At 37.2% G+C, this 11,465-nt stretch overlaps 1 long non-coding RNA gene across 1 annotated transcript; it reads right to left on the bottom strand.

Annotated features, from left to right (window-relative positions):
* Positions 1-5,048: 5,048 nt before the first annotated feature.
* On the bottom strand, positions 5,049-7,541 carry LOC310734890. The gene is made up of 2 exons (XR_014536172.1): positions 5,525-7,541; positions 5,049-5,189 (listed from the first exon to the last, which is right to left on the bottom strand). It is a non-coding gene; the product is annotated as an uncharacterized lncRNA (long non-coding RNA).
* Between the last annotated feature and the right edge of the window lie 3,924 nt (positions 7,542-11,465).

Below are 11,465 nucleotides of genomic sequence, written 5' to 3'. Positions count from 1 at the left end.
GAAATTTAATGCTGACTGAACCCCAGGCGTTAATAACGCTTTACATTTTTTTAATATAAATAAATAATTATAAAAGAGCAAACATGCAACACAACACATTTATTCACGACGTCCTTTCTTTACTCATATAAAAAAAAATCAATTTTTAGAAAAATACATTTGAATCATTTAACATTTGCTTTACTGATGTGCCAAGTCTCAAATCAAGCACCAAAAACCGCCATGATGGGCACATCCGGCAAATAAAACTGTCCGTGTGGAAACATAGCAAAAGTTCCGTTTGGTGTCCTGATGATTTGCCTAATTTAAAGCACCATAATTCATTTGAAAAAATTTACTAATATATATATATATATATATATATATATATATATATATATATATATATATATATATATATATATATATATATATATATAAAATATAATATAATATAATATAATATATCTGTTGCTTTGAGGAAAAGACAAAATGATAATCCACACATTCAAATAAAGACCCTCATATCTGAGTAGTTGAATTATGTTCAAGATTTTTGTTTGCCAGAACATCTAATCTTTGCTTGTTATTTTAAAATATTGCAAATCCAAAGATGGTTGCTGTCTCTCAGATACTCAGAGATAAGCACTAATAGCCAGTGTCATCTTTGTACAGTGATATACTCACACACTACATCAGGCCTCTGGTTTCCCATGGAAATAATACAAAGCATCAAGGACTGTAATCAGAGAAGTCTGAATAACTGGCCATAGCAATGCTGATAGATGATATGAAATCAAAACAAGGTGATGACACAGATGGCACTTGTGTCCGAATTTGAGACGCAACTAGCTCTAACTACCTCCCCCACAAGGGTATCCCGGAATAATGTCCACGCACACATGCACACACGCACACACGCACACACACACACACACACACACACACACACACACACACACACACACACACACACACACTCTACAACTTTCTCAGCATCTCACTCAGAAAACTTTTAGGGTTTAAAGCTTCAAATTGCAATTACAATCTAAATAAATTTCAATTATATAAAATGTTAAACCTAGTTTTAAAATAATTGATTGTTCCAGGCTTCTTTGTTTTAGTTATTAATTAATTATTTAAAATAAAAGCATAAATATTTGCCCTTCAGCTGCTCCTTTTAGAGGTCACGACACCAAATCTTTAATCCAAATATTTAGTTTAGCCCAGATACCCTTCCTGATGTACACTCTTTGGGAAATTAAACGCAAGCTGCACTAAGAAAGCTGCACTTAACCACTAGACCACCATTAAATGTTAGGTTTATGGATCTGAATGGGGTATGCAGAAAATGACCCTAATGTGCATAACTCAATTCTGAATACAAGGAATTTTCTTGAACAAATACAGTTTAGAAGTCTTACACAGAGTAACCAAGTGTTAACTGGTTGCTGGTTATTAAAATATCTTTCATTTTATTAATCTATAAAAGTAAAGTCAGACTGTTTGGACATCGTAATTATAATCATTAACATTCCAAACCTTCAAAAGTGTTTTTTATTATTATAATTATTTCAAAGAACCCTATTGACTGTTGATTGACTATAATAGGATCATAAAACAAAATGTTTTAATACAATTATAAATTTAAATATAATTTTTAATAAAAATGTGATAAAATAGGACACAGATGATAGATAGATAGATAGATAGATAGATAGATAGATAGATAGATAGATAGATAGATAGATAGATAGATAGATAGATAGATAGATAGATAGATAAAAACTTTTCTATAGAACATTTATTATAAATTCTATACGTTTAAATATTGTATTCATATCTGAGAAAAACCCCTCAGTGCCCAAATCAAATACAATTCAGTACAACCCACTCATCCTTACCACAAACCAATCAACACCTACAAGTACTGTATATCTTCTAAAAGAGACCCCAGTGACCTAAAGGCAAACTCTTCCTCATCTTCAGTACCACCGAATGTTCAGACATACGTGAATGTCTTGTCTAACCGCTGGGATCTATCACCCACCTGCCACTGTCTTTTAAAGACCACACAAGTTTAATAGAGCAGCTTATATGTAGCTCATATGCTGGAGCCACCATGATGAGACAAGCTATTAGGCCCCTCGGCCTCTCCTTAACAACAACATCAGTGTCAAATTCCTGTCTGCACTGCTTTAGAGTCAAGCTAAGGGGCATACAGAGGACGCTCTGGAGTGGAAAGAGAAAAAAACTAGCCAGTCTGCTCTCTTTTGTCACCTATTAAAGGTTTAGGGGCATGGAAGGTTCTACATATAACCATCTCTCATTACAATCATAGTTCAGCCCCAGACCACAATTTCAAAAAGGACTCTTTTGGTGGTTTGAAAGCCATAGGACAGGGCACACTTGACTTTACATGACTTATATCAGAGTTAATTAAGAACCTTTATTCCCCTGCCTTCTCCTTAAGTAGTTCCACATAAGGTACTGCTAGAGTTATTTGTACTGCCGATTAGTTTGGCATTAAAACATCTCAATGATTGTGTGACATTCATGGAACTACCAAAACTAGATTTGTAGATAGTTCATTGTAATGATGTTTCAGTGGTGTCATGTCTGATGCTTACTTGCAATTGAAATCCCAGCAAACCCATTTCTAGGTTCAAGTATTCTTTAATTATTCTTATTTTCTACAGGGGTTCCACTCCAAAAAAAATGGGGCTACCATTGTACAAGGCACTACATCAAATGAGTATAGCAAATCTATTTTTGTTATTTTGCTCAGAGCATTTCTTGGCTATTACGCAAAAAAGCAGTCCTTGGGGATAACTCAAAGTAGTCAGCTTTTACCTAAACTACATACATAAAAAAAAGTCCTGAAAACATTCTTGAAGCAGGCCTGTGGTTTTATGGGAAGAAGTCGAGGGGCTTTATGCAACGCAATCCTGGGGTCAATGAAGAAGCAGTACACAGGTCTTACATGGGGAGACCTGTGGTCTTCTAATGAAGAAGCGTTAATAGGTTCTTAATTGGGTCAAAAAGGTCAAAAGCAGTTCAGGGGGTTTTCTGGAAGCAACCCCCAGTTATGTAGCTGCACATTCCTATTTGCTACAAAGAGTGAGAGAGGAAAAAAAATCACTGCACTATTTTTAACCAAAAGCAGATTATATAATACTAGTAGCATTATAATGGCTACAGGAGTGAAGATCTGAAGGCTAAAACATTTACCCTCTGCTGTTGTTGGAACAAATCTCACCTGTCAGTGTTCTTTGAATCCCAGAATGAACATCTCAAGTAAGTTTTCATACATTTCTTGTCCAGATTGGCAAAACACATGCACACTATATAAAGCAGTAGAAATAATTCATAACTCATTAATTGCCTGTCTCACAAGCTGTAAATTTGGGAAAATTTATTGGCCAAGAGGCATGCTTACAAGACTCGTGAAATGGCACTTTACCTCCTGCCTCAAATTAATAACCAGGCTATAAAACGTACCGAGCTGAAGGAGAGATGGGTCAGAAAAAAAAAAAATGGTAATCAATCAGGCATCTGTAAACTGGGCATGATGCCTGTGCTCGTAACAGCCTCACCGGGTTCCTGGGGCTGGCTGGGACCAAAGTAGCCCTGGTGATGGATAACAGGCTTTCATGAACATTTTTTCACTTCATTTTAGGACTGGGCTCTTGTGTTGCAGTACTCATGGGCGCTTCAAAATCTGGAATTGTGACTTACTAGTAAATCAGCCAGTAACATGATGACCTCATAGTTGACACCTTAGGCCCAGGGGCTCATCATCGCTCCCATCTGTCACTGCTGATTTAATGTCACGTCATGTGTAACACCCGATACAGAATCAATCTATTCCGGTCCGTTTTTATGTCTTTCTCAGAAAGAAAACCGGAGGCACAGCTGATAAAGACACAAAGTTGTGATGAAACAAGACATTCAGACACCAGACATTCATCACTGCACATCAAATTAAACTAATCCGGCTCCCTCTGCCTCCTAATTACGTGCGACAGAATAAAATAAACAAAGCGCTGAGAGCAGACCTTCCTCTCGTTTTCCGCATGGACTCCATGGGAAGTCCCGCAATCTGACCGTCTTAAACCCCCACATCGGCTAGGAGACGAGGGGCCCCGGTCTCACATCTTTGATTTGCCTTTCATGGGACATGCTTCTCACATGACCGCCTTGCGTTCCTCTTGTTCAGCAGCTGGGCTTACAGTCCTCTACAGCAAGCTGAGGAAAACAGGTGGAGCTTCCTGCTGTAGAGCATCAGTTAGTGTTAAAGAGAGAACTGGAGCCTCTTGTTTGTTTGACCAAAGTTTATATTAGATAGTTAAGGCATTCCAGGCATTTGCGAGGCCATGTTCGGCATGTCCAAACAACATCTCATGGGGGCTGTTAGATATTCAATAACAGCTTAGTGAAATTGCAATTAATTTGATTCCATTTCACAACTGGCTCTTACAAGTTAGCAACATCTAATCTTAAAAGAACACATAGCACAATAAATAATTTTTTCAGGGTAAATACCAGGAATATGATATATTAGGTAGCATAATTTCCATTATTAGTAGAAAGACCAAAGAGGTCTTCCTCACAGCAATACATTCCAAATAGCGTTCTCAGCATAACTGAGATAACAAACAGCATAATAATATCAAGTATTGTATGAGGCTCTGGTAGTATTTTTCTATATGGTTTAAAAAAAAATAATAATCTTGACCACTGATTGTCACTGATACTCTCAAGATTGCATTCAAAAAGTCCTTTAGTATAATACAATTCTAATTGTTGTTCGACCCAGTAATGATTTTTGGCTTGCATTGGTCTGGAGAAAAAACTTTTCTCACAGAATCTTGGCAACTCAGATGTACTACATATTACAGTAGAGGAACTCCCCATGTTACGATGGAGATGTGGTACAGTTACCCCATCATAACTTGAAAATATCATAAGTTGAGACATGGCCTTGCCTGCCGAGGAGTCATATCGTAGGAACATTGTCCAAAAATTAAAATGCCACACGGAAATGTACATTTAAAAAATAATAATTATTTTGTATCACCATCATCATTAGAAGATTGAATAATCGTAAAACGAACCATCATATCTAGGGGACTACTTGTATATCTTTAAATAATGAATATTATCCCATATGCTAGATATGTAGTAAGAACATTACTCATAATCTTACACTTCAGTGCTCATGTTAGTTCCCTCTGTACAGTGTTCTATATTGTTTAAAGACTATAATCACACTTTTGATGTCACCCAAATGAGGATGGGTTCCCCTTTTGAGTCTTGTTCCTCTCAAGGTTTCTTCCTTATAACATCTAAGGAAGTTTTACCTTGCCACAGTCGGCATGGCTGCTCATCAGGGATAAATACACATTGTTCACCTAAACTTTTAAATTCTGTAAAGCTGCTTTGAGAAAATTGTCTGTTGTGAAAAGCGCTATACAAATAAACTTTACTTGACATGCTGTACAGCTATCACATTTAAACAAAAGCAACTATTCTCTGAAGACACTTTAATTGTAGTCAGACAAAATGTAGCCAAATAAAAAAACATCCTTCAGTAAAGCATTAAAATGCAGCATTCTTGTATCTTAGAGTTAAACAGGGTTAAAAAATAGTTTGATTACCTCACTGTCTGGGAGAGCAGGGTTTCTAATTAGCATGTATTTAGAAAGTGTTTCCGCCTCCTTACATTATTAGCTTGGAGTGTCTGATGTGTCCTGCTGAGTTTTTTTTTATAGTAGGCTGGTGGTCTGTCTGTCTATGAGGTAGACACAGGATGTAGCATGATCCAAAGCTTGAATAATATCCAATGTTTCCGCAATAGTTAAAGACCACACTGAGACAACCATAAAAGCTAAATCATTGGCTTTTTTTAAAGGATCGTGTGTCCTCCAAACACCACCCACAGACATTAATGGGCAAAAACCAGATATGATACATTTTGATGTCAAAAATCTAAGTAAAGGCTGTTGTGTAGCTGTTCATATCCAGGATGTTGGTTTACCACAGATAGCTAATCATTACCAAGCCTGCTAACAATCATCAGCCTGGTGGAGTCATTGTTCACACAAGGTCAAGCCCTGGAGGTTAAGATCTCATTAGGCAACCCCAAGTCTGCCATGAATGATTAGGCCATGCCTGACAGGCCAATCCGGCCAGGCTGGTGGAGATTAGCTTAAAAAAACCTGTGTATGCATACAATATGCAAAGGTGGCAACATAGAAGACAACACTAGAAGCTACACGGCTAGAAACAAATTATTCAATAACTAATTAAAAATACGTTAAGCATTTTATTCCATAACAATATTGGAAAACAGAATGTGTCAAACTGCAATTCATATACAGTATGTAGCATATACAGGCTATGAATAAATTTTATAGCTTCAGTTACAGTGTTAACAATGAAAGTGAATAATTTGGTGCAAGAAAAGTATACAATTATTTATCTTTTTTCAAATTACACTATATAAGAATTCTTGAAATGTACTTTTAGTGTGTCAGTAGCTCAGGTTGAGTTACTGATGATTCTGAATCTGAGAGCAGTGAAGGCAGAGAGAAATTCCAGATTGACCTCTTTGGTTCTGTGCTGCTAAACTGTAACCCAATCTAAAATTGTCAACAAATTGAATGGGATTAGAAGACATGTCTAACCCATAGCTTCGAATCCACTCTGGACACAACAGAATTCTCTTATTTCACTTAAAAGGGCAATTAGTGTGGAATTAATTTCCACATATCCTCTATGAGAGGTTGGAAATAGGATAAAAAGAAGCTAAACTCGAGCACACCTCTCCAGTATATTATAGGAAGTAAAAAAAAAAAAATTTGCAGTGTAGCCTAGTGCAGATTTCTATGGAATTGGTTTCATGTATAATAATCATTCAGACTCCAGATTTGATGTCCTTACTGCCTGACCCAACTTCTCGACAGTTTCTCACAGCTGGTGAATATACAGTACTTTTTGACTTGTCATGAATACACACGGCAAGACATGAGACAGATGATTCTCACACGTACCAACACCCTGCATTTAAATGCGTACAGATTTATGGCAGGTTATTTTTGTCTGACAGGAACATGAAGGTTGTTTTTCATTGACCAGGGACTATTCGTATCATCTTCTCTGATGTGGTGAAGAAGATGGTATGATTTGCTTGCTCTGTCAGCAGGGCTGGAGAACAGCATCAGGCGGTACTTTTCATGTCCCAGATCGTAACATGGGAGATGCTTAGTTATGTCAGAATTGGTATGAGGACTATGATGTTCCTTATTTGTCCTTTAATGGGATGTCATTAGGTATTAAAGTAAATCTGAGGTAATAAGTCTTGACCTCAGCATGCCTTTTTTGGGACTTGGCTACCTCTGAGATCCTTAGAACGCCTAGGAGGCGAAAAAATAGACTGAAGATGAAAGGCGAGTCGTCACCCGTCATCATTTGCATCAAACTTGTTGGGACAGTACCACATGCGAGACACCCAGTGACATTTGTCACATTCTGGCTTGCAAAATCCCTGCGTTCAAACAACATGGCAAAATTTGTATGCGCCTCCAACAGCATCCATCATCAAGACCATCTGCTGGCATGTCGCCCGGTGGCATTACAAGTCATTGCTGTCTTTAGCTTTACTTGCAGGTCAAGTAATGCTACATTCATAATACCAGGAGGTTCAAATTAGATCACCATATGGCATCTGCTACTACAATAAACTATTGTCTATTGAACTGAATTTTGCAGAAATAAAAAAAATCTGTTCCTCTGTGGCTTCAATGAAGGGAAACTGAATGATTGGTCATCTATTGCTTCACTTTTTGCTAGTATACACATAATGGTGCTAACTGGTGCTGGAACAAAGAGAATACTGTGAAAATCTGCGTAAACTTGGCAAATCTACCACAGAGACGTTTGACATTACATAGGTTTGACATACGCAGATGCTGCAACGAGTCGTTTCAAAGTGTTTCGAGTGGCTTTATAATGACTGTATAAGACTGTAGAAAGGACATTACTCATAATCTTACATTTCAGTGCTCATGTTAGGTCTCACTCTCCAGTGTTTTGTATTGTTTAAAGACTATAATCACACCCTTGATATCACCCAAATGAGGATAGGTTCCCCTTTTGATTCTGGTTCCTCTCAAGGTTTTTTCCTCATAACATCTACTGGAGTTTTTCCTTGCCACAGACACCATGGCTGCTCATCAGGGATAAATACACATCATTCACCTTAACTGTTCATTTCTGTAACCCTGCTTTGAGACAATGTCTGTTGTGAAAAGCGCTATAGAAATAAACTTGACATGACTTGAACAGCGGAAGAACATTACTGAAAGATGATGAGAGATCAGGAAGATCCTCAACGAGCTCAACACTCAAAAATGTCAAAACCATTTGGCAACTTGTGCATGATGATCGGTAAAAAACAAACCAAGAGTTCAATTCCACACTCACCTACTCACCAGATTTGGCTCACCCTCTTAATGAAGATGAAGATCTAGCTCAAAGCTGGCTGTTTTGACACAATTGCGAAGATCCAGCACGATTCGCAGAAGGTGCTTGACACATTTCAAAAAGAACACATTCAGGACACATTTCGGAAGTGGCATAATCGCTGGGAGCACTGTATTGCTGTGCAAGGGGATATTTTTGAAGGACGTTCTTGTAAATAGATCCAGTCTCAAAACCTTTATATACCACCACGTATGGTAACAGGTTTGCACACAAATTAGCTCTTTAGACTTGTACTGTTAACCTTAAGATCTTTCCCCAAACCATAAACCTGTCATTTTGCCCTTTCATATGTCATATATTTCAGACTAACAATCCAAATCGCCTGCAAAAAGAAATCAAAGCCATTACACAAACATCTGTCCAAACTAAACAGACAGATGATGGTGTTCATGGGCCAGGTACACTACATTTCCAACACCCAAACTTTTCCTGCTCAGCTGACGACTGGAAAAGCACTTATCTCTGCTAGAAACGAGCAGTATCAGGTTCCAATATTTGAGGGAATTTTACAACTGCTTCGAGGCTCAAGGGTGCTAATTAAAATGGAGCCCTGGCCTTTTTATTGTTTCTCACCACAAAGTTCTGCCGTGCATTGAAAGAGCAGAACGGTTGAAGCTGTGTTTTCTCAATTAAACAGCATAAAGCTGTCACTAACTTCTCAGAGAATAATTGAGACCACGTCGACTGGCGAACGCCATGTTCTCAGCTATGTTTCTTGCAGCATGGCAGAGAGACTGAAAAAGAAACCTGGGAAAGCTGAGCTAATATCTCATGGCCTGATAATGCAGCTCTGTTTTTAGCTTTTTCTGCCACAAGTAAACAAACGCTCCAGTCTCCAAGTCCTTGTTTAACTGAAGGAAACATATAATAGCAGGAAATTGTTCTGGAAGTGATCATGGGATCAGCTCCAGCAGCATCTACTTAAAATGGAATGTGTCCGCTCTGGGTAAATCCTCCAGTTACAGCAGGATGTCAGATTTAATGACCCATGGACAGAGGGCGCACTTGTTGTCCCAACACCTCAATACATAATGACCCATACTGATTGATGGCGTATGAACTCGCTCGGCCCATGCCCGAGAAACGAATGCGAGAGAGCTATGGCTAATAGTGTCCAACATCGTGGACACCGGTTTAGTCATTTCCATTAGATAAATGGAGCCATTTTGCTACCTGTCAAATATAAGTGATGGAAGACACTGGTGAAATATTAAGCCAATTATCGTCTAGCATTAAATGTGACATTCTGAATTTCACAGGGGCAAGCATTTTCATTATTACTAACATTTCTTTTAAAACTGTCAGGCAGTGGAGGGGTGAGTGAAGCAACCATGGACATCATTCTGGCCATCTTCCATCAATCATTCCATCTGGTTCAACCAATTATTTTACAATTGTTGGCAGACAGGAAATCAGACCATGATTATTTATTGCTGTGTGGATTTATAGCTGAATTCTGAAAAGCAGGACCTGAAAAAAAAAGAAAGAAATTGTTGCCTATTATTTTTGCTTATAAAAGTTTGATACCTCAAATTAAGAAACCGTAAATGTATATTAACAAAATTAAATTAACATTTTTCAAAGATCACATTGGGGTTGTGGCGTATTTTTGTTAAAAAAATAATTTGGGCTAATAATATCTAATACATGTGATTTTCTCACAGAGTGAATATTGTGCTTTAATCAAGTTAGTAAAGATAGATATGTGCTAGTGTACAATGGACATAAGTCTACTTCATCCAGCTCATAATGTCTCAAAATATTTGTGAATTCGATTCCTTTTACTTTTGAAGAATAACCACATTTCAAATTGCTAGGGCTTAACTGCTGGTTGAGATATATGCAAATGACAAAGTGTAAATTTCAGAATGATATAGTACAGTAAGAAATGTCCAAAATTCACAATATGAAGGGTTTTTCCAGTCTGATGCACATCATACACACCTGGTCAAACATATGCTTATATGCTTATATAAATATAATACATGCCAGTTCGGAAAATAAGTAAAAAGTGTAACAGAACCTGCAAAATCTCAATCTTGCTACCACTTATACAGTAAGCTTGACATCAGGCAATTGAGGAGCTCCGTCAGGTGTGGCAGCATTGACCAAACAATGACTAAACATTTAAAAGAAATTATCCCAGATTATATTTTCTGGAGCATTTTAAACATTTCGTGGTTTTTTTGTGTTAATTTCATATCAAAAGTTATTTAATTCAATACATTTTTATTTGTATGGCACTTTTAACAATGAACATTGTCTCAAAGCAGCTTTACACAGATAATGTGGTAATAAAGAATGAATAAGATGTTCTTTATAAGTGTAAGTTTGTCCCTAATGAGAGAGCCGGTGATGACTGTGGCAAGGAAAAACTCCCTTAGAAAGAATCCTTTAGAGAAAACAGTCTCAATAAGGAACCCATCCCACTCTGGGTGGCACTGAATGTCCATTTATTACAGATAAACTTTTTTGAGGTATGCAGTAATGGTGGTCAAATGCAACCTGTAGTCCTAAATCATTGTGGTAGACTGTTGACATTAAGTACAGACACTTCACCGAGGTAAAATAGTGGCATGGGAGACTCTTAAGTGTGCATTTGTTTAATTCTTGCTAATTTTCTGATCGGTGATTTAATGTTAAGACAAGTAAATATCTTAATATTTAGCCAGTTTGGGTTTGACTCATTTTAATAATGTATAATGTTTCTATTTATTAATTTGGATTATATGAGTTAATGAAGAAAAAGGCTTAATAAACTAATGCTTCTGCAATGTTCTTCCTAAACAAACCCAATATTTATTGCGTTTCCCAAATAAGTCTGCAACACTTTTACATAGGCCAAAAAGACAAACCCAAAATTAACCATTTTTAATTGTACCAGTAAGAATATAGCACAGTACTTTGACGTGGTTTTTTTAGCATCCCATTTCACATTC

This window comes from Silurus aristotelis, assembly GCF_946808225.1.
Source record: "Silurus aristotelis genome assembly, chromosome: 12".
NCBI classification, from domain to species: domain Eukaryota; kingdom Metazoa; phylum Chordata; class Actinopteri; order Siluriformes; family Siluridae; genus Silurus; species Silurus aristotelis.
This window is presented reverse-complemented; position numbering and strand designations above follow the sequence as displayed.